Consider the following 24,375-nt stretch of genomic DNA (forward strand, 5'->3'; position numbering starts at 1 on the left):
TAATGGACATCATGCTGTGTAACTTAACGTGCAATGGACATTATGGTGTAAATGTTTAATGCGCGCCTTTGGTAGACAATGTCCATGTTTATGAATTTTGTCTTAATCTGTGTGGCATTATGTGAATTCTGGCTCAATCCATGTGGCATTATGTGAATTTTGTCTCAATCCGTGTGGCATTATGTGAATTTGGGCTCAATCCGTGTGGCATTATGTGAATTTTGGCTCAATCCGTGTGGCATTATGTGAATTTTGGCTCAATCCATGTGGCATTATGTGAATTTTGGCTCAATCCATTTGGCATTTTATGAATTTGGCTCAATCCATGTGGCATTATGTGAATTTTGACACAATCCATGTGGCATTATGTGAATTTTGGCTCAATCCATTTGGCATTATGTGAATTTTGGCTCAATCCATTTGGCATTATGTGAATTTTGGCTCAATCCGTGTGTTATTATGTAAATTTTGGCTCAATCCGTGTGGCATTATGTGAATTTTGACACAATCCGTGTGTTATTATGTAAATTTTGTCTCAATCCGTGTGGCATTATGTGAATTTTGACACAATCCATGTGGCATTGTTTGAATTTTGGCTCATTCCATTTGGCATCATGTGTAATGGGCAAGTATAATGGGGTCTAGTATTTTGTTGCATAATGTGTAGAAGTTGTATATGGTGTTGTACACTACACTCAAGGACATGCCCCCTGTTGAGTGGCCACACCCCCTTTTCCAGAGCGCGCCTTCGGCGCACGCACAACTACACCCTTCACTTTTGTTGCCATGGTGGGCCTGTGCACTTTAAATGCCAGGGCCTATTTTTAATCCTATTGCCACCCTCTCTCTGCCGATCTCTTAGCATGTACACTGGCACCACTAACACTGGCCCTCCCCCACCTAAACCCTCTATTATCATGGTGCCCCCCCTGTCATTTTATCCTGGATCCGCCCCTGCTTGGCAGTGCATAAAGTGGAGTGCCGGAGTCTATATGAAATATATATATATATTATTTACAAGACCCTTTGAGTGCCGCAATTCTTCCGCAACTTATATATATATATATATATATATATATATATATATATATATATATATATATATAAATAATAGCAATGACAACTTGTAACATTCACAGATTTATAAAGTAAAGTTCAATACTAAATGAAAACTGGCCTTTACTGTAAATGGGTTTTATAGAACTGACTGAACTAAACAACAGGTGATTTTTACTTTACTTTCTTTGTGTGCTGTATACAGTGGTTCCCCATTTATATTAAGCGAAGCCATTTATACTGTGTTGCATTCATGTGAAGAGATTTTTAATAGTGCTTTTAATACCTCAAATAATGAATAAATAAATAAAGACGATTTTATTTCCGAGCAGTAGAATGTTGCTAGTCCCCACATTAAGGCACCAATTAAGGTATTAGAAATCACATGAAGTTATTTTACTCTAGTAGTAGCCATTTAGGTTTTAAAAGGCTTCTTTCAGGATACTGCAATCGAGATGTTTTGTGTACATAGAAAAATGCTTTCAGTCTACTGGTGCATTAAGGCGCCTATTGGATTATTGCGCTTGACCTTTACCTTAACATAAAACTGATTACCCCTAGAAATAACTCACACGGACACCTTATCTAAAAATAAACACGCAGACAACAACTGCATAAGTTTAAAGGTCAATAGTATTTATTGCTGGTATGACCCTATTGAAAGGGATGGCTAGGAGAGCGCTTGTAGACCAGCTAAGTCACAAACGTTACCAATGGCAGCGACTGCAACGCCCCAACTTGTAACCAGGGCGATGAACCGCCCCCATTGAATTCGAAACACAGCCTGCACTGTGACGGTCTTACCAATCCTCCTATTGCATGGTGAGGACAGTTCTAGTAAGTGGCCATCGTCCCCCCTCGGGGGCAGGACTCACCAGCCTTCCTGGCAGAGGGTGGCAATACCGCACAGTGACCTCCTGCACTTCAAACTTGACCGCTGGTCGAGAGGGCCCTCCCGCCACAGCTAGGTTCAAAAATTGCCACTAAAAGCAATTACTTATAGAACCGCCGCCCGCCAACCCTAACAATAGCCTATGCTTAGACCTAAACAGAACAAAAAACCCCTAACCGAAAACTCTAAACAGGTCCTGAAGAAGAACTGTCATGCCTGGGTCTGATAATGCACTCCATCCCTCCTGTAAAAGGAAGGGGACTCCCGGAGTAAAGAAGGGTGCCTGACGGCGATGCCGCCCAATGATGATACAACTTTGGAAACCGCAAAACTCACCTTACACTTAATCTTTTCCAAAGCCTTGGGATCCCAGCAACCTCTCCAATTAAATCGAGGAACAATGTCGGACCAAATAATCCGTAGCTCAGGCCAACGGCTGACTAATGACCCGAGATCTGCCTCAATCCTCAATATGAGGCCAATGCTGGTACCCTGGCCCAAGTCGTTACCCCCTAGGTGAATCACCAACACGTCGGGGCGGCCCCACTTCCGCTCCTTCTCGCTAAGCAAGGACGACAAACCATCCCATTTGAGTCCCCTGACCCCAAACCAATGTACGGACTTAGCCCTCAACACTGCTTGAGCCCTGGCCGCTAGCTGATGTTTACACGCCCAGAAAATGTAGGAATGCCTGACGAACCAGACAGTGGCATGAGTCAAAGAGGGATGGGAGGGGGCTGAAAAGAGAAAACCTGACCTGTTAGCATCAATATAACTGTACTGTAACACAACTTAAGGTTAGGACAGGTGGTACACAACTTAAATTAGTACACTAGGACCCAAGTGAAGGTGAAAACCTTAAAAAACCTCCGGTGGGCTTGGGGGGGGGGAGCCAATTGTAATTAGCCCACTATCGGAGGAAAAAGTAAAAAATTCCCTTCACACCCTCGATTCTGGAACGCTGCCGTTCCAAAACCGAGTGTAAACTGCGTTTTTGGATCCTGCGCAACAGGCGCGTGCTAAATCGTATCTAAACGTATGTAAGATTTATAAGCGGAGGACTTCCAGCGGCCGAGCTCTTGTATGGCATTCACTGGAAGTCCCGCCGCTGCTGCGCTGGTGGCCGCACCCATACGGAACGGATGCGTCCCGTAATCGGCGACCTCCAAACCCAGCGCAGCCACACAACGCTTAAATACAGCATTAAACTGAAAACGCGTTAACAGCGATGCGTCAGCATGCGCAAGGAATTGAGTCGGCCCCGTAGGCCTCTTAGGCAAATAAGCCCTGGCCAGCTGGACGGGACATATGTCCCCCTCTGGCTGAGTCTTTAGGGTCACCCAGCGGCCTCTGCCCAACTGATCGGTTTTAGACCGGCGGAGCTTACATAGGACTAGATCGTCCCTGAAGACCATGTCTTCATACCGCAAACCGGAATCAGAGGCCCTCTTGTTGGCTGCTACCAGGTCGCTGACCCTAAAAGCTCCAAAAAACGCTAAAGAGAACGCCACTCGAAAGAGTGACGCCTCCTCAGCGTTTTCTGCTACACCCTGGACACAGGCTATCAACCTGCGCAGCATCTGCCGGTCGACTGGCTTCCGCGAGTCTGCCGCTGTTGGCTATTCTTTGGCCCACCCCTTCAAAGCCTTCGACAGCACGAAGGATTTGGTGGGATACTGTTCACCGCTAAGCCTTGCGTGGAAAGCTATCCCTGCTAAGGCCGCCGCCATGGCAGATTTTGACCGGCCTGCGCTATAGTGACCCCACACGAATGCCAGCAAACGGTCTTCGACCGACTTACCGCCATTCCCTGGGGCCTTCTGAAATGCCACCCAGTCCTGTTGCGCTGCTGCGTATGCTCTACGGGTGGAAGGGGCCAGGGATCGCAAGGCTAGTCCCATCATGGCTGCTCTACGATCTGCCACACAGAACATGGACAAGTGAGCCCCAGAGGCGACAAGGTCGGGACTAATTCGTGAAATTTCACGAAATTGAACCGAGACAGAGCGTCAGCGATGCTGGTCTCGACCCCCGGAACATGACGCGCCATGAAATGTATGTTATGCTTCAAGCAATGCAGTACCAAATGCCTGAGCAACCGGAGGGCAGGGGGCAAAGAGGTGCGCTGATTGTTAATAGCGTGAACTACACACAATGGTCTGGTTTGCCAACCAGGGAGCCCATAATTCCACTGCCACAATGATGGGGAACAGCTCTAATAGCAAGAGATTAGCCGTGAAACCCCTCTCTACCCATGATTGGGGCCATGGGGCGACGCACCAATCCCCTTGGAAGAATGCCCCGAAACCCGTGGACCCTGCTGCATCCGTAAACAGCTGAAGCCTAGCGTTAGGGGAGGGTTCCGAGGGCCAAATGAGTTCCCTGTTAAAGTTTACCAGGACCAGACTGAGAGGTCGTCGCGTATCTCCCGGGTCAGCCTAACCAGGTGATGGGGTTCCCGTGTACCCGCAGTGGCACGTTCCAACTTGCGACAAAAGACCCTCCCCATGGAGATGACCCGGCAGGCGAAGTTAAGGGATCCCAACACAGTGGCAAACGCAGGATTTTCAGAAGGGGGTTTCCAGAGGGGTGGAGAAAAGCATGGAGATGGACACATAGGTGACCCAGTATATGCCGGGTCAGTTAAACTATTATAGATAGACCAAATGTATATAAATAATAATAATAGTAATATACACACACACACACACACATATATATATATATATACATATACATACATAACAGCAGTGTAGACCCCTGGGCATAGCAATGTATAGGGGCCCCTACCGATCCTGCAGCGGTAGGAGTTGGGGAAGCTTTGATGTCCCGCGGGTGGTAGGGGGTATTATATCAACCGCTCAGCATGTAGGGCCTGGATCAGTAATTTCCACTTATTACCCCTTTACTGCACAGATGGTGGGAGATGGGGTGGGAGAAGGGGCATTGGGCTGAATGAAGGGGCCCTGATATATAACTTCCAGGGTGGTAGAGGATGTTTAATATGCAGAGGAGGGGTGTATAGTGGAGTGGGCTTATTATTCATAATTCTCTGGTGGGAGGACAGCTTGCTTGACTGCAGATATCTCCAGTTCCCAGAAATAGATTTCTTAGATTTTAATGGAATTAAAATCTAGAGGATCCCACCTACCAAATGGTATTGGGGACTAGAGGATCAGAGTTCAGCAGAGCAATCTGCCCACGAGTATATAAAACTACATACCAGGTGTGTGGAGCTGGAGCAGTAACCAGCTGCTGGAAGGCTGATATCTCTGGTTCTGGGCATAGTAGAGACAAGCTACTAGTGTCCATCAAAGGGGGAGAGTCCCAGATTTTGGAATATACCCTCAGAAAAACTCTAAGTCAGAGAGAACCTGAAATATCTGACTGGGAAAAGCAATTAACAGGCTTGGATGGGGGCCACTGCTTTGAAGTCAGATATCTCCGGTTCCCAAGGGCCGATTTTTAAAATTCTTGTACCCATAGAAAGAGGGGACCCTCAGCTTTCAGCCTAAGGCCCTTAGACTCCTTGGGGGGTTTCTGGGTACTCAGAAACCCCCCCTGCGTGCGCTACTGTCAACAGGGACTGAACCTGGCGAAGCCTGGTTTTCTTCCTGGGGGCGCAGTCCTGTATGAGGAGCAACAATTTGCTGACCTTGTCGGCCGGTAGGCGACAGCAGCCGGCAATCGTGTCGATCTCGATGCCCAGGTAAGATATAACGCAGGTGGGTCCCTCAGTCTTGTCGCAGGAAATGGGCACTCCTAGGCCCCAAAATACCTTGATTGCCGAGGACAAGATGAGGGAGCAGGTGCTGCTGTCTCTTGGCCCCACAAAAAGAAAGTCGTCCAGGTAGTGAGCTACACCCTGGCAGCCGGTAGCGTCCTGGACGCACCAATGTAGGAAAGTGCTAAACCTCTCAAAATAGGAGCAAGAGACAGAGCACCCCATGGGCAAGCATTTATCGAAGTAGATACCCCCATCTAAATGGAAACCCATGAAACAAAATGAACCTGGGTGCAACGGGAGGAGGCGGAAGGCGGATTCGATGTCCAACTTGGCCATGAGCGCCCCCCCTTCCAAAACTGCGGACTAAACAGAGTACCTCATCAAATAGTTGATAACGTACACTGCAAACCTCCTGAGGAATGGTGTCGTTGACGGATGCCCCGTGTGGGTAAGACAGGTGCTGTATGAGCCGGTATTTACCCGGCGTCTTTTTAGGAACTACCCCTAGGGGCGAAAAACACATGTTTGGCAATGGCTCCGATGTAAAGGGGCCCACCATCCTACCGAGATCAACCTCGGCCTGCACTTTCTGTCTTACCACCTCCGGGAAATACGCTGCCGACTTTAAATTCCTATGGGAAACAACTCTAACGGAGTCGGGGATGGGCAAAGGAAACCCGTAACTAAAACCCTGAAGCAAGAAAAGAGCCCCGTTCCTATCGGGGTATGAACGCAAACGGCGCTCCAATTCTAACAGAACAATGGGAGATGGGGCCTTACTTAGTGCCTGGGTTGGATTCGCCAGGGGCAGAGACCTTGCAGGTTTTTGCTGGGTGATTGGCACTGCAATTGCGGCACTCATGACGAAAGCGGCATTTTGCGCCCCTGTCGCACTTCGAGTCGTTAAAGGCGAAACACTTTCCCTTGGCGGGGGGGGGGGGTTTCGCACCCTTCTTGCTAGCAGGAAATGGCTTTTTGGTCTGAGTGTCGGCAGCAGCGTGGCCCTTGCCGATAACCTCCAACCATATCTCCACGTGCTTCAGCCCCATGGGCATGACGCGGACGCCATCGTGGGCACAACGAAATTTCTCATCGTAATCCCGCCATGCCGTGCCCTTGTACGCGAGAAAAGTCTCGTTTACTAGGAAGATATACCGGAGAACATTATGATGTTCCCCGGGACTGGTATCCAAGTAGCAAGAAGCAAAAGTGAGAAACCCCCTGAGCCAATGGTGAAAGCAGTTGTACGTATTTTCCCCGGAGCTAGATGCTTTTCTGGCCTTGTCAAACTCAGATTTGGTGTCGCTCATCAACGTGAACACGTTGACGAACTTCCCTTTGGCTATTTTACACTTAATGCCCTTCCTGAGCCCCCTAGACACCGCCGTGTTGCTGCAGTGAACCATATCTGAGGATGTCTGAGGCTCCGCAGGGGTTTTGGCCTTGCTAGCACGCTTACCTACTCCCATTTTTTTTGCCACCGCACGCGCCACTAACTTGGCCAATTTGCGGGGGCGCTTCCTAGCACCTGACTCATTGCTGCTAGCCGAAGAATGCCCCGAGGAAGAATCAGAGGTATTATCATCATCATCATCATCATCATGAGCATGCTCACCATCACCCGGAAGGTTAACTTCTTCCATCGAGCAAGCTTCCTGTGATGTCCCAGCCGTAGCCGACCCGGCCCTGGTGGTTTCAGCACCTGAAGAAGCAGCCGCCGTCGTGGACCCCTGTCCAGCCGCCCCCACTTCTGCCATGGCTCCTATTTCGGAAGTATTCACTCCTGATGCGTGTTCTTCCTCAGTGGCTGCCTGCCGGGCAACCGTGGATACCTCTCCAGAAATGCACATAGAGGTTAGCGGTGCACCCTGAGAATGTGACCAACCCACCCCACCCCGTGAACCGGTGGGAGCGACTGTACGGGCTAATTGAGGAGGGGCCTGTAAGTGGTGGGACCCTGACGAGGCAGGAGGGTATAAGAAACCGCCCGTGGCCTCTGGCTGCCACGTGGGGGGGGGGGGGCGTGAGGTAAGGAACTGATGGATGCTGATGTTGTGGCCCTCCCCCCACGGGGGTATGTGAACCCGGCTGCATTTGCCCGGGGAACAAACCCCCGAATGGCAGGCTGAAGGGGCCATGTTGCAGGGCACCTGCAGATAACGCACCAGCAGAGGGCAGCAATGCCCCACCACTGGAGTGTATGGTGCCCTGCAGGGGATCCAGGAAACCCTGATATCTGGGCGTCCTGGATCCACCCTGAATTACTATAAGGTCAGCCTCCCCAGGCGTGGACGCCCTGGGGGGCTGTAAGGGCGATGAGTCATTGCCAGGCGATCCCGCCACCCCGCCCGCAACCCCCCCAGCCGCCGCTTGACTGTTGGCATCATCGTGCGCGGCGGGGCTGGGGAGGGGAATAGGAGGCCGGGTAACAGGGGCCGCGCCGCCAGGCGAGGCGCGCGCTGCAGAGGGCACAGGCGACGGAGCTTGAGTGAGGACCGCACTCCCCCCACCCGCCACAGCGTTGACGCTGCGTGCGGACAGATCCAGGGGGGAGCGCGGCGGGGATGCACCTGACTTAGAAGATGCCGTGGACGGAGACACGTCCACGGCGGTGCGACGCCTGGCTGGTGCTGGACTGGGCTGGGGGTAGATAGGTGGCCTGGCCGCCCGCCTGCCACTGCCTCGTGCTGCAGCCGCAGACAACGGTCGAGCTGACTCGGCGAGCCATCGGGGAGGGGGAGCAGTGCGGCCGGAGCGTCTCATGCTGCACTAGTATGCTAACTGCTTAACAGAGGGCAGTTGAATGGTTATGGCACACTTAACTTTTGCTTTATGTCTCCGCAGTCAACTCCTCCAGCACCTTGATCCAGATTACAGCAAAATCCGGACTCAAAGAGGAAGTAGAAAGCCCTGACTACCCTTTATATAACCTGCCCAAGCTACCACCCATTCTACACCTGATTGGCTGCACCTAACTGCCGTGGATTCTGGGGTAAGAAACTTTATCAACTACCTTTATCTGACAATCACAAAATCCTCAGGCTCTTAAATGCCCTCGTGCCTATGCAGCCCTCGCTTAATCTAGCCTTTATTTTATAAAATGGCAACAAGCTCTATTCAGGGGGCTAGACTGCACACACTTATACCAACTATAATGAGAGATGCTGAGACTTGTAGTTCCACGCAGAAAGAGGACAAATTGTACAGTACACATCCTTGGCACCAAGCACTGCTAGTAACAATAATAATGAACAAAAATAGAGCATAGAGCAAAGATTAGGGGGGAAATGTAATAGGATGAGAGAATCAGAAAGTGAGAGATTTGGTAAAGAATCTCCAGTTTTTTAAAGCGGCAATCATTTACACTGCAAAAAAAAAAAAGGTTTGATTTTGAAATTTAAATGATTCAAACTTTAAAAAACCCTGGATATTTCTTACCAAATCTCTCACTTTCTGATTCTCTCATCCTATTACATTTCACCCAAGGTGTTTGGAATCATTTTTGGGCAGAAGTATATGGTCCTATCCACTGCGTTCAAGTCCAGGGTGCAAGACTTCCAAATCAGCATACCAGCTGACCAGGGCCAGCAACAGAAATCTCGGGATGAGTTACACTGATATCTCTTAATCCCTCTCATTCTGATACCCCAAACACACTCACAAAGGAACATCTGATGTTAGCGGGTCCTGACCAAGTGACAAAGTAACGAGGGGGTCGGTTGCACTACTAGCAAGGTAAGTGTGGCCAGCCTAATTTTAGTTACTTGGCAGATAGAAAGGGCAGTTTAAAATCTTCATCAGGCGCTGCAGCCCCACTAGGGCCCGGTACAGATGTCCACATTGTCCCCTCCTGTCGCTGGCCTAGGGGCCATCATTCCCAATGCACCACATTAGTGTAAGGTTAAAGTGTTAGTAATTGGTAATACAGTAAGAAGTAGTAGGTATGCATAAAAACTGTTATATGGGCGAGGGGTAATCTTATGCCGTGTTCACACTGCGAGTGTGAACAACGCGGCTTTTACCCGTTCTCACTGCTAAGGCAAATTCCCGGGTGAAGCAGTTGTACCCGTTTTTTTTACACAGGTTTTTTTGCAGTGTGAACGGGTCAACCCGTGTCTGCATACCTGGATCTCAAACACAGGTAAATAGAAGGAGACCCGGGAATTTTGACACTAGGGCCCGGTACAGATGTCCACATTGTCCCCTCCTGTCGCTGGCCTAGGGGCCATCATTCCCAATGCACCACATTAGTGTAAGTTTAAAGTGTTAGTAATTGGTAATAAGAAGTAGTAGGTATGCATAAAAACTGTTATATGGGCGAGGGGTAATCTTATGCCGTGTTCACACTGCGAGTGTGAACAACGCGGCTTTTACCCGTTCTCACTGCTAAGGCAAATTCCCGGGTTAAGCAGTTGTACCCGGTTTTTTTTTACACAGGTTTTTTTGCAGTGTGAACGGGTCAACCCGTCTCTGCATACCTGGATCTCAAACACAGGTAAATAGAAGGAGACCCGGGAATTTTGACACGGGTTGACCCATTCACACTGGAAAAATAACTTGTGTTAAAAGGTAAATTACTGGGTCGACATGCTAGACCCAGGAATTTGCCTTGCAGTGAGAACGGGGTATTAATAGGTGTCACAAAGGTTGTAATATAACAGGTCCTAAAAAGGTCTTCTAGAGTCCTCTAGTGCTCACAATGACTATGCTGCCGGCATGAGAGAAGAGGCCCTGACGATGACAGCACATGGCCCCCTCCTCTCAATGCGCCCGTGCATACAGGGTAACAGTTATCTGATCTGGTTTTGCTTTTCATGGCACTGAATGGCCATTTATCCAAATCACTCCTACAGTAGCTTACCAGAGCAAAGGTTAATTAAATGGTAAGACATGTATTGCACATAAATATTTCTTATTTTATATAATAGCAAGATGCTATTTAACCCCTTCACGACATTTGACGTATATATACGTCATGGTCGGGAAGTACTTCCCGACACATGACGTATATATACGTCATGACTTCTAACTGTCACTGCGTCTAGAGACGCAGTGACAGTTAGGTGATGTCTGCTGTCCCTGACAGCAGACATCCCCCCTCGTCGCCCAGGGGGGGCAGGGGTGCCCCCCCCGGTCGGCGATCGCTGTGATTGGCTGTTCAAATCTGAACAGTCAATCACAGCGTTTTCTGTGTTACCGGCGGCTAAGCCGCTCGGTAACACAGAAAACGGTGGTGATCGGTGCAGCACCGATCACCACCGAGCGGCAGCACCCCCCTCCCACCCGCCGGGCACTCACCCGGCAGCAGCAGCAGCTCCAGCGGCTCAACCGCTACGTCCGGAGCGCACGCTGCGCTCCCCTCCTCCCCCCTCCCCCCCGCAGCAGCAGCAGCAGCAGCAGCAGCATCATGCTGCTGCTGGAAAAGTTAAAAATAAATTAAAATTAAAAAATGTGCAAATGTGTGTATATATATATATATATATACACACACATATATATATATATATATATATATATATGTGTGTATATATATGTATATATATGTATATATATATATATATATATATACACACATATATATATATATATATATATATATATATATATATATGTGTGTGTGTGTGTGTGTGTGTGTGTGTGCGTATACCGCACCGATCACCAACGATCGCCAGCCCCCCCCCCTCCCACCCGGCAGCCCCCCTCCCTCCCACCCACCCGGCTGCCGCAGCGCCAGCACCCCTCCCACCCCCCCGCCAGCCGCAGCGCCAGCCCCCCTCCCAAAGCTGGTGACCAAAATGGGGTCACTTGTGGGGGGGTTCCACTGTATTGGTGCTTCGGGGGTCTTGCTAATGCGACATAGCACCCGCCATTCATTCCACCACCAAAAATCACTCCTTCCCTTCTGAGTCCTGCCATGCACCCAACTGGTATTTTTTGGTCACATGTGAGGCATTGCCGTACCCGGGAGAAATTGGGGCACAGATTTTGGGGTGCTTTGTCTCCTTCATTCCTTGTGAAAATTAAAAATTTTGAGCCAGAACTGCATTTTTGTGTAAAAAATTACATTTTTTTACACAAAAATGCAGATCTGGCTCAAAATTTTTCATTTTCACAAGGAATGAAGGAGACAAAGCACCCCAAAATCTGTGCCCCAATTTCTCCCGGGTACGGCAATGCCTCACATGTGACCAAAAAATACCAGTTGGGTGCATGGCAGGACTCAGAAGGGAAGGAGTGATTTTTGGATTTTGCAGCACAGATTCTGGTTGAATGACCCCCGAAACACCCATACAGTGGAACCCCCCCACAAGTGACCCCATTTTGCAAACTACACCCCTCAGGGAATTCATCTAGGGGTATAGAGTACATTTCAAACCCCCCGGGGTTTCACCAATTTTGATACAACTGAGCTGTGAAAATGAAAAATTATTTTTTTTCATTTTCACTGCCCAGTTGTACCACAATTGGTGAAACCCCTGGGGGTTTGAAATGTACACTATACCCCTAGATGAATTCCCTGAAGGGTGTAGTTTGCAAAATGGGGTCACTTGTGGGGGGGTACCTAACTTTTAGCATCTTATGGTGCCTAGAAACCTACATGGTGCCTAAAAAATAATCTCATAAAAAGGAGGCTCCAAAATCAAGTAGGTGCTCCTTCTATTATGAAGCCTGTGGTTTGGTCACCGTGCACACTAGGGCCACATATAGGATATTTATGAAAACCAAAGAATTGGGGGAATCAATTTTTAGTCACATTTCTCTAGTAAAATCTACTGTGTTCCTTAGAAAAATGTATTAAAATTGCAAATCTGCAAAAAAAATGAAATTTGGAAATTTCACCTACACTTTCTTTTAATTCCTGTGAAACACCTAAAGGGTTAACAAACTTCCAAAATGCTGTTTTGAATACTGTGAGGGGTGCAGTTTTTGAAATGGCATCATTTATGGGGGTGTCTCACATACAAGTCACTCAAAGTCACATCATAACTGACCTGGTCCCTAAAAAAATCAGAGTTTGAAATTTTCTTGAAAATTTGAGAATTTGCTATTCATATTTGAAGCCTCCTAGTGTCCAAAAAAATGAAAATGAGGTTGAAATAATGATGGCAACATAAAGTAGACATATGGTCTATGTTAGTTATTCACTATTTTGAGTGGTAAGATTATTTGTCTCACAAGCAGAAAATTTAACATTTTGCAAATCGCAAAATTTTCCATTTTTTTACGACATTTTGGTATTTTTCACAAAAAAACACAGACTGTATCGACGAAAATTTACCACTAACTTGAAGTACAATGTGTCACGAGAAAACAATCTCAAAATCACTGGGATAAGTAAAAGCAAAAAAAAGTTATCCCCACTTAAGTGATACATGCCAGATTTGAAAAAAAGGGCTCTGTCAGGAAGGCAAAAACTGGCTCTGTCATGAAGGGGTTAAGATAATTTGGACACAGTAATTTTACCTTCCTCAGAACCCTCTGCTATTATCAATAATTCTGTTCTTCCATCTGTCAGCAATGTGGGCGACGTAGACAAAAGACAGACCTCTGCACTTATCATACTGAAGCTATAATTCTAATATCCAACATAAAGACATGTATTTGCTGTGCAAGCTAACTTTATCAGTTGCAGTGCATGTCTTTAGTGTGCAAATGTGTGCTAATTTTGAAGAACATACTAGTTTTTTTTTTTAGGTCATATAACCCTAGTCAGTATGAGGGCTCTCATGGAATCATTATATATGATCACACCATGATTAACTCATCTATTCTTTGTTAAATCTATGGAATCTATGATTATCGACTTTTTAAAAGTTTCAAATGTTCTGAAATGGTGTAGGAGTCTTACATTGTGCTGTTCTAACCATGTCTGCATTTCTGGGTGAGAGGCGTTGGGCGAAATTTAATAGGGGGCGATTTTTAGGCATGTTTTAAAATCGCTCAAAATCGCAATTTTTTAAATCGCATTATTGGGCAGATTTTTGCATATTTATTGATATGCGAATTCGCGGCAAAATAGCGCTATAAAATTCGATATAGAGCGATTTTTCAGTCATGAAAATGTGCGATTTTCCGTCATGAAAATCGGCACATTTTCAGAAATGTGCGATTTTGGTTTAATAAAAAAGTGAAAAAAAAAAAAACTGCGTGGGGTCCCCCCTTCAGAGCATAACCAGCCCCGGGCTCAAAGAGCTGGTCCTGGTTTCATAAAATCACTGGGCAGAACAAATAGTGTTCCCCTTGATTTTCCAAAACCAGCACCAGGCTCAAGGGCCGGTCCTGGTTCCCAAAATACGGGGGACAAAATGAGTAGGGGTCCCCCGTATTTAAGAACCAGCACCGGGCCCAACCAGCTAGTAGGGTAATGCTACAGCCGGGGGGAGACTTTTTATACAAGTCCCCCCCGGCCAAAGCATTCAGCCCTCTGACCGGTCAGCATGGGCAGGAGTCCTGGGGGAGTGGGGACCCCCCTAAAGAAGGGGTCCCCCCCTCCAGAACTTACCTGCGCATGCTGAAGCCCGGGGCTGTCCTCGATGCCCCTGGGCATTGGGCATAGAGCTGATACTGGTGTAAAAAAATTGATGAAAAACTATTATCTTATACCGTGGAACTATGAGTCCCAGCAAGCCTCCCCACATGCTGGGACTTGGAGAACCACAAGTCCCAGCATGCGGGGCATTAAAGGGCCCGCTTGCACTTGTAGTTCCACAGTAAAAGAAATAGTTAAATAAACACACTGACACCCATTTAAAATAAAACTTTAATACATACAAAGCCCATACATACTGATACTTACCTATCTTGAGCCCGTCGGTAGGTCCCTGGGTCCGGTCCAGGGGCTTGGTTCCGGGGCTGGTCCGGGTCCGGGGCTCCAGGGCTGAAGAGTCCGGGGTCCTGGATCCGAAGATATCCATGGGGGACCTGTGGAGGGAAATCCTACTCACCCAAGTCCTCTGGCGAACATCCCGACATCTATTGGCCGCCTAGCGGGCAATCAGGAGCCGAGAAAGTCACCTCCTGATTGGCCGCTAGGGATGGGATGGTCGCACATGCGCAGTAGGAAAATCATCTGGAAATTGGCCATTTTTCCTGCAGACCTGCACATGCGCACTACACTGGCACAGTGCTAGAGTCTATTAGTGACCCTAGGGCTCGGGGTCCACTGCTGTGGGGGCCCTGTTGGGAACTGTAAAAGGGTTTCCTCTTCTCTTAATATGCCCCTGTCCAATAGGCATATACATTGGTGGGTTTACCATTGATGGTCACCGATGATGGTACCACTGGTGGGATGCAGTTACAATCCCGGCGGTCGGGATCCCGGCGTTCAGAATCCCGACGCCGGAATCCCGACCGCCGAAATGCCGACACATTCTCCCTCCGTGGGTGTCCACGACACCCCTGGAGGGAGAATAAATTAGTGTGCCGAGCGTAGCGAGGCACCAGGCCCACTGCATGGCGAGCGCAGCGAGCCCGCAAGGGGGGGCGATCCACGCCCCCCCCCCCTTGTCGGCATTTCGGCTGTCGGGATTCCGGCGTCGGGATTCTGAACGCCGGGATCCCGACCGCCGGGATTCAATACTGAATTCCCACTGGTGAATAACCTTGATTGTATTAAACCATTGTTAGGGGACCAGTAATGGTTTTGCCAATTGCTGCTCTCTTACTCAGGGGCAGATTTATTAAGCTTGGAGAAGAGATAAACTGGAGATAAAGCGGAGAAAAGGTAAAAGGAGATAAAGCACAGCCAATCAGCTGTGTTTGAAAAAGACAGTTGGGAGTTGATTGGCTGGTGCCTTATCTCCTTTTACCTTTTCTCCACTTTATCTCCAGTTAACTCTTCTCCAAGCTTAATAAATCTGTCCCTCACTGTGCAGAGGCTAAGCAGCTGTGGAGGCGGGACTTCTCCATGCACCCTCGCTCCATGTGATTACCGATTAATTACTGTTGGTGCTGACTCTCTCCCACAGCAAACACTGAAGATCAGATCAATGTAGTATTATTAATATATGTAAGTGTATGTGCCTGGGTAAGTCATTTTTGTAATGTATGTGGTGGTGTAGCGAGTGTATACGGTGATAAAAATAAATTGTGTGTGCGGTGGAAGGGCAATTGTATTCATGTAAAACAAATCTGCCTATTTTCTGGGTGCTCTCTCTAGTAGAGGGGAATGGAGACACAATTTATTCATCACATTACAGGCATTTGTAAGTCATCGGGTGGGGCTATGATGATGAAACTTAGATATCACTGCAATCTATAACACTGCTACTTCAATAGCCTTGTCACTTATAACCCCCAAGGTAATGCATGCACACAGCCAATGCTCACATAAAGCCAGATATACTAAGCTTGAAAAGTGATAAAATAGAGAGTGCTGACAACAGGAGCTGGCATCAGGGGAGCAGAGTCACCCTACACAGCCACTAGAGCAACATACAGTAGGTCTGTGCACCCAACCCTCTTGTGTTTCTAACATGAACCAAGGCCGGCGCCACCACTAGGCAAGGTTAGGCATTTGCCTAGGGCGCCGGCCACTGGAGGGCGGTAGTGAGCTGCAGCTGGCCAGCAGCAGCAGCAGGAAGCTACGCTACCGCAGAGGAGAGCACGGAGGAACTTTGAAGTAGAAGCTGCCTGCAGCGTCAGCGATCATCTGCAGTGACAATAAGCATCTATTATAGGTGAGATAATTCCGATTCCCCCCCCCCATCTCCCCCGCCGGAGCCTGCCCGTGCACCTTGCTGCGGCTGACAGACACAGTCAGTCCCCATCCCTGGCTGCCGCCCGGTCACCAGCTATAGCAGCCAGCGGCAAACTTTGGCGGCGGGCGGCGGCATCCGCCCCAGCCCCCGCTGGCCAGTCACTACAGCCAGCCTCAATACACTGCCCCCCCCCCGGTGCGCTGGACAGTCACACAGGCGGCACACTCAGAGCAGTGCTTCTTTGAATCTCCGCCCGCCCGGCTACAGTGACTGTCTGTGCTGCCTGTACATACTGATAAATAATCACTGTCTGTAGTAGGCAGCTGCTGGCCTGTGTGCCCACTGCCCAGTACAGTATAAACATGCACCCACCCTGCACATAGAAATGAATGGACAGCCAGTGATTGGCTGAGAGCTCTCTGACTGAGAGAGCTCTCAGCCAATCACTGACTGTCCATACATTTCTATGTGCGCCCGCTGCTACCCAGCTTCCCCTACGCCAGTGGCGTAACTCCAATGCGACAGACCCCCGCGGTGGCTTGGAGGAGCCAGAGCCAGCGCTGCGGGATCTGCAGAGAGCGTTCTGAAAAAATGCGTCACTTGTCTTCACCAGTACATGTAAATCAGGGATGCTGGCAAGTGCACGCATCCCTGACTACTCCTGCTGACAGTGACCGATTCCCACAAAGCCGGCCGTGCCGCACCCTCTCTCCCTGGCCGCTGAGGATGGAGAAAGCAGCGGCGTACACATGGGAGATGGGGTTATTTAATAGTCAGCTGGCTGTTTCACAGAAGCATCCCTGTAACTGCACAGATGGAACATAGCAGGGAGTGTGCAGCCTAACTTTAACCCCGTACCACAGACTAACCATCACCTTCCCTGCTGCAGCCTAGCCGTCACCTTAACTGTCACAGCCTAGCCATACCCCCCTTGGCGCAGCCTAATGCTAACTTCCCCTGACACATAGCCGCCACCTACCCTGCCGCAGCTTAACCGTCACCTTCCCTGCCGCAGCTTAGCCGTCACCTTCCCCGCCTCAGCCTAGCCGTCACCTTCCCCATCGCAGCCTATTGTTAACTTCTCCTGCCACAGATATTTTGCTTCTACTGTGTGGGGTAATGTGATTTTTTGGCCCTACTGTGTGACTTAATGTGATTTCTGGCTCCTACTGTGTCTCATAATGTGATTTTTGGGCCCTACTGTGTGGCGTAATGTGATTTTTGGGCCCTATTGTGTGGCATAATGTGATTTGTGGCCCCTACTGTGTGGCGTAATGTGATTTTTTTGGCCCTACTGTGTGACTTAATGTGATTTCTGGCTCCTACTGTGTGTCATAATGTGATTTTTGGGCCCTACTGTGTGGCGTAATGTGATTTTTGGGCACTATTGTGTGGCATAATGTGATTTGTGGCCCCTACTGTGTGGCGTAATGTGATTTTTGGGCCCTACTTTGCAGCATAATGTGATTTCTGGCTTCTACTGTGTGTCATAATGTGATTTTTGGGCCCTACTGTGTGTCATAATGTGATTTTTGTCTCATACTGTGTGGCATAATGTGATTTGTGGCCCCTACTGTGCAGCATAATGTGATGTTTGACTCCTATTGTGCAACTTAATGTGATATTTAGTCCCTACTGTGCGGCGTTTATGTTGTTAATCTAAAAATATAGCTAATAAAAATGTTAAAAGTCAATTGTGTATGTAAGAAGTTGGGGGGTGGGGGCGGGGCGGGGGGGGGCGGTATCCTGTAGGTTTGCCTAGGGCGCCTAGATGCCTTGCACCGGCCCTGACATGAACTGCTACTTTACATAAGTGTACACTGAGCATGGGCACATATATAACCTCTCACCTATTCCACTGCATATTCTGCATCCAAAAGTCTGTGTACTACATAGTGCAAATACATTCATCTAGCCCTCATTGCAGGCAGTAAAGTTGTCCCCAGGAATCACTGAGCTGTGGTGCAACAAGTACAGACCTCTGCGTTTCCTCAGTGTCTTTAAAGTGCACCATAGCCTATTGTAGTTTGGATGTATTAACTAAAGGACAGTGTCCTTGTATGTTATTCCTCCAAAACTGTGTGAAGTGTCAGCACTTGGTTGTAATTTTTCTGTGATTGTATTCTATACTGTATATATTCTATATATAGCCTTTCATGCTATACCTGAGAGTTCTGGGACTGCCCATTGCATCCAGGGCCGGCGCTACCCACTCAGCAGCTCCTGCAAAGCAGGGAGGCGCCATGCTGAAAAGGCGCTGTCTCCCTCCCTGCTCTGCTAAAGCTGCCTCAGCCCTCACTGCCACTGCCTCCTGCACACCGCCCGCAGCACCTGTCTGACAGCAGGCGGCAGTATGGAGAGGCTCAGCAGCTCCCTGCACCACGCACACACTGTCCTCCTCCTGTGACCTGCCCCATCTTACTCACGGACACTTGCGCTGAGGCATGTAGCGCTGTCTGTGAAAGCCTGGATGACATGTCATGTCAATCAAATGACGAACAGGCAGCGGCACCGCCTCCCCTTCCTTCCCTCTTCTCAGTGTGCTGTGCCAGTGCCACTGCCAGTCCTCAACACTCCACCCCCTCAATCTCCTCCCCTCTTCTTCCATCTCCTCCTTCTCTCCCCTCCTTTCCACCTCAGTCACGAGTGCTGCACATACTTTTTGTACTGCTTTCGGATCGCATCGCACAAACATTGCATACATGCTGTGCAATGCGATTTAGCCCATAACGTATGCAATTCTCGCAGTGTGTGTGGGCACCTTTAGTGCCTGCAACATTTTGCGGACACAGCACTGAGATGGTGTATGCATACATGTATATGCACCCGAGATCCTCCATAGGATCGTATGTTGCATACACTCCCACAATCGGGTTGCAGCTTGTTGCAATGGCAATGTGAAAGGGCGCAAAATGTATGGTTTGCAGGAGGGCGCCGGACACCTTAGCACCGGCCCTGATTGCATCTATGTATAAAGACACTCATTCAATACTAAGCTACATGATTCACAGTTACCTCCTGCCCACATCTCAGGAGTCCATTTCTTTGCCAGGACTGATTGTGCCAAGGTTCAATATATTTGCATTTACGGAGTAAAGAGTCATTTGTTTTTTGTTAGAGGACCTCATTTTACAGTGAATGTTAAATAACAGTATGATGTTTTGTGAATGTATTTGAACTGATGCATTACTATGTTTTTGTATGGTTACATATATCATATTCTTTAGTGTATTACGGTTCGGCCATGGTGTGTGTTGCTGTATGGCCTTCAGTCGTGTGACTAAATAAGTATTGATGAGTGTACAGTATCAACATTATTTATTATTTGCATATTTCATATTGCATTATTAGAATTGCATAGGTAAACAATGTCAGGCCTAATAGTGTTGCCTATAGCAAAAACCAATATTGTTAGTACTATTGAAAGATAATTTTATGTTGCACCTGTTATTGACCACAGTTTCCATTATTGCAGATATTTTAATTCAAGTGGCAGATTACTTCTTAGTTTCCTTCTTGTTTTAGTGATTTGGGGGTTCTCTGTCCGTCTGCCATGCCATTAAAGGAAGAAGATAACCCTTCTGAGAACATATACAATCCACAGTACACACAACACCCTCCACTAGGGATACATACCACATATCGGCACTGAGGATACCATGACGTCTTGATCTGGAGATCCCGACATACACCCCCCCCTCCACACAACCTTGCCCTAAATTTAATCCTAGTGCCTAAACCTAAACCCCCCCCCTTACTCAGCCTGATTCTAGCCGGCCTCAGCATACTTACATTTGGAACGCTGGCTATTGGGATTCCATCATCTGCAACCTCATCCATGTCGAAGTTCCGGCGCCGGTGTTCTAATAGCAGCCAGGATTCCGGTCAGCCGCCACCCCGACCGCCGTTACTATAACTGTATTCCCACATAAGATCTCTGCACAGTGATTTGCATCAGTTAAAGTACATTTTAGATGAACTCTCCTAAATAGAAAGAAATCCTATTGATCTACAGTATTACATTTATACTAAAAATACCAGTACAGGTGACCAATTTGTGTAAGAAATGCACAAATTCAGTGTACAATATATATTTTAAAATATTGTGACTGTGTGTCTACAAAACAACTGTAATCATACTCCTGTTACAGGTAAGGCCGCAGTAAGCCATAAACATATTTCTCTGGAAAAAAAAAAAACTTTGTATTGTTACCTTTATGCAACACTCTGACAACACTATTTTCAGCAGACAAAACCATAAAAGTGGCAATTACTGTATTTACGAGACATGCAATTGTTGCTTCCACAATTATGCTTGAATGCCAAAAAAAAAGGCTGTAAACTCAGTTGCTATGGCAACTGCCAACTATACCACAAAAATGGCCCCAGAGATTGAATGAGTTAAAAAAAAATATTGTGAAAAAAAATAAGTAAAATATATTTTTAATGTAATTCGCTGGCATAAAGATCCGTAACAATATCTGCTAGGCTTTTAACTTCTTAAGATGTTTCCTGCACATGCTGCTTATATAAAGGCTTCTATTTTTATTGCCTGAACTTCAGTAATGGGAGCTGAGGTAACAGGTGAGGACTTTTTTTTCACTGTCTCAGTAAAATTTAAGATTCTTAAGGGCATCTTTATGCTCTCTTGCTTCCTATGAACTTTGAGAAAACCTTTATTGAAATCTCTGTTATACCGATCAGAAGGTTTTAGAAGCATTAAAAAAATCTAAGTCCAATCATTGATTGTTATTTCAACCTTTGGGTATATCATTGTGCCAAGCGCAGTAAAATCTGGATCTCAAATTACTTTCCATATGTCTATTTATGACCACATAGCAATCGACAAAATGTGTTGCTGGGTTGAATTTCCTTTTTGCACATTACTCAACAAAAAAAAAAATCTCACTAAAAGCAATATATGCAAGTAAGCTTTTACATTCCATCTCTCGTTTTACTTTTTTTTTCTTTGCTTATGCTACAGTAGGTTAGGTGAGGATTCATTAACTCGTTCATTCCTACAGGGAGCAGCTCTGCCTTGTCCTGTAATTTATCACCGTTCACACAGGACTTAAGGGTTTAGCATACTTGATGAATGTTCCTGAATGGAACAGTTCCACATCCTGTTATAGTCTGTTTCTAAGTTACCTCAGGAATTGTATTCCGTTTACAGTGTAGTAGACTGTAAAATAATAATAATTCTGATGGTATTAGTTGACTTGTAATTATTTTCTTATAGATTTTTTGGCCGTGGAAAAATTGTATAATTTGCCTTCTGGATTTTCATGAGGAAGGATAAACATTTTTATGAAGGGTTAAACATATGGGAGCCACAATAAGTTCGGTAGCTTGGCTGAAAACATTCAGATTGTATAAGATGCAGAAAATATGAAATAAAAAATGTTTGCTGTGCTTCCTACAGTAATTTATACTTGCCTAATCTCCCGCAAGTACCGGGAGATTTTTAAGGCAGTCTCCTGCACCCATGGAAGACTGGCCACATCTTCCTAATTCATTGGGCAAGATGTGGAGATAAGCAGGGGACACATGGAGCTGAATGTAGGGGTCAAGTCTAAAATATGTGATTTTTTTTATATGTAGCCCCGCCCCTCCTAGATTCTGACCGGTGGACGGCAGAATTTTGGGGTTGGGGGTTACCGGTGCTTACTTAGCCTGGCCCCGCCCACGCAGTGGCAGATATGCCTCTTCTCCTTGTTCTGAGCGATCTAAGGTACACAAGTATGCAGTAATTCCAAAATTTAAGCATATCCCCTTCCAGACCTGATTTTAAGGATAGCTGTGTATTGAGCACAGGTGGCTTAAACAGTACCTCAGTCATTTTGATGTTTGTACCAGTGCTCATTGTTTGAAAGCTTTAAAAGCTGGATTGAAGCTGGGGTGAACTCAGTGGCATGTTAACAGAGGAGGAGGCCCCCTCCTCCTCACGGTGCAGTAGGCTCTGGCATTGTACTACATACAGTACCTAACACAGTGGTTGCTCAATGATAGCAAATTGCCTGAAATTGTTTAATATGAGCAACAGTGAACTATGGACTTATCACACTCTCCATCCAATTAAGAACTAACCCTAAACCTAAAAGTCCTTGGTACAATAACAGCAAGATTTATTAGAGGGTTTGATTTGAAAGTTGGTAGAATGAGCCATGGTTGATATTAAGTGTTGGGGCCCTTGTAATATACACATAACACAGGGCCTGATTGTACTGTTGTACTGAGGAGAGCGATTATTTGCTAATGTGCATGTGCGGCAATGGTTTTATGATGGCAGTCGCAGTGATGATTTGTTTTCAAAGTGATCGACAGACAAGGAGCACTTGTGGGTGGTAAAAGGGGGCTTGGCCACTAATCCCAGCTGTGCTGCAACCATGTTAGTCCCCTCCTCTCTACAGTAGACTCTGTGCATGCGCATGTTGCCAGAAACATGCCCCCCCCCCACCTCCATGTTACCGATGACGAATCTCTGCCGCTCATGTAGAAATCACTGGTAAAATGGCTATTGCACCATCTGAGTGATTGGGACTCCAGAGAGATAATCATTGAACATACAGATGGAGCCACCTTTATCCATTCCTCTCTTTGCGCGCCATTCGCAGTGGCCTGCCGTGAACCGGGAGCACATGCGTGTGAGACGATCTCACAGCATTCACAGCAATGGATGCTCGCTCGCGTGTGAGATGCTCATGCATCCCTGTATCAGGGAATGGCCTACTGAGATGGAAAGCTGCGGTGCACCGACCAAATTAATGAGCGCAGCTCCATCTGTAGGTGCAGGGTGTCTTGTGCGGGCCCCCTGGGCCCTGAAGCTAGTTTGCATACACTGCACCTATTATACTGTAGATGTCCCTATAACTAGGGTGCACACAACAGTGACAAAAAAAACAATTACGGGCCCCTAGTCTATGTAGGGCCCCTGCTTGAGCCTAATCTGCCTATTGGATAACATAGGGAGCTCGGGGCACTTAAGACATGGCAGCCGGGGGAAAGGTGCTATATTAGGTTGTGCGTACCTTCCAACACAGCCCATTACAGGAGGGACAATAACCTGTATACGATTGGCAATGTAATTGGTAAGAAACACATTTTAACACAGATTATTGCTATCATAAATTAAATCCAGGAAAATCCAGGTAGAGAGCTTTTGTCTCTCCTGGAATGGGTCATGTTGGGAGGTCTGGATGTTGTATATTAAATTTAAAACACTGGACGATGTTACATTTAAAGTAATAGTTTACACTTTTGACTACTAACAAGGTGGAAACCTGCAGGACAGCTACGGGAAAAGTCTGATAGGAGCAAGGGATGCCCTAATTAAGAGCCAACTACCAGTGAGGTAGTGAGATCCATCTGTGTGAGCTACTCTGAACTACATGACTGCTCCTACACAGGTACACTTCCCATCTGTGTGAACTCCTCTGATTTGCACAAATACTCCTACACAGGTACAGGTGAGCTCCTCTGAAATACACAGGTGCTCCTACACAGCTGCACTTCCCACCTGTGTGAGCTCCTCCACACCACTCAGCTGCTTAGTTTTTTACTCCTGCTGCTTGGTCTGCCTCAGCCTCAGGGTCTGCACTCTCTCACTGTCCTGAGTTCCCCTGGCAAATGCCAGCCCCTGCACTACCCCATTCTGCAAGCAAAGCAACCAATCAGCTCTGGGAATTTTCCAGGTTGACTTTGTTGCTGGCTAGCTTGGGTTGCTAGCTTGATCTCATTGCCTATCCTTAGTAGTGGCCAGGAGGGAAGGGTCACACAAAGTTCACCTGCGGCCTGATAGGATTGAATGGGACAGCACTAAACTAATGTTAATAGCATACCTCCCAACATTTGGATAGTGGACGCAGGCCCCTTGAGCTGCTGGCCAAGCCCCAGCCCCTCTGCCTCCTCATGCACACAGCATCTATTCACCGCTGCTCATCAGATCCGCAGGTAGTAGGGGGGACTACCAACCCCAAGTGGAACGCAGGACCGTCCCATAA

At 47.4% G+C, this 24,375-nt stretch overlaps 1 long non-coding RNA gene across 1 annotated transcript in view; it reads left to right on the top strand.

The window, feature by feature from the left end:
• Window positions 1-24,375, top strand: part of LOC146058429 (uncharacterized) — a 91,643-nt gene that overhangs the window by 4,664 nt on the left and 62,604 nt on the right. Inside the window, exon 3 of the long non-coding RNA XR_014469860.1 lies at window positions 8,520-8,667. This is a non-coding gene — a long non-coding RNA (uncharacterized LOC146058429). The remainder of the gene's footprint in view (window positions 1-8,519; window positions 8,668-24,375) is intronic.

The sequence above is a fragment of the Crinia signifera genome, chromosome 1 (assembly GCF_055691185.1).
Source record: "Crinia signifera chromosome 1, ASM5569118v1, whole genome shotgun sequence".
NCBI lineage: Eukaryota > Metazoa > Chordata > Amphibia > Anura > Myobatrachidae > Crinia > Crinia signifera.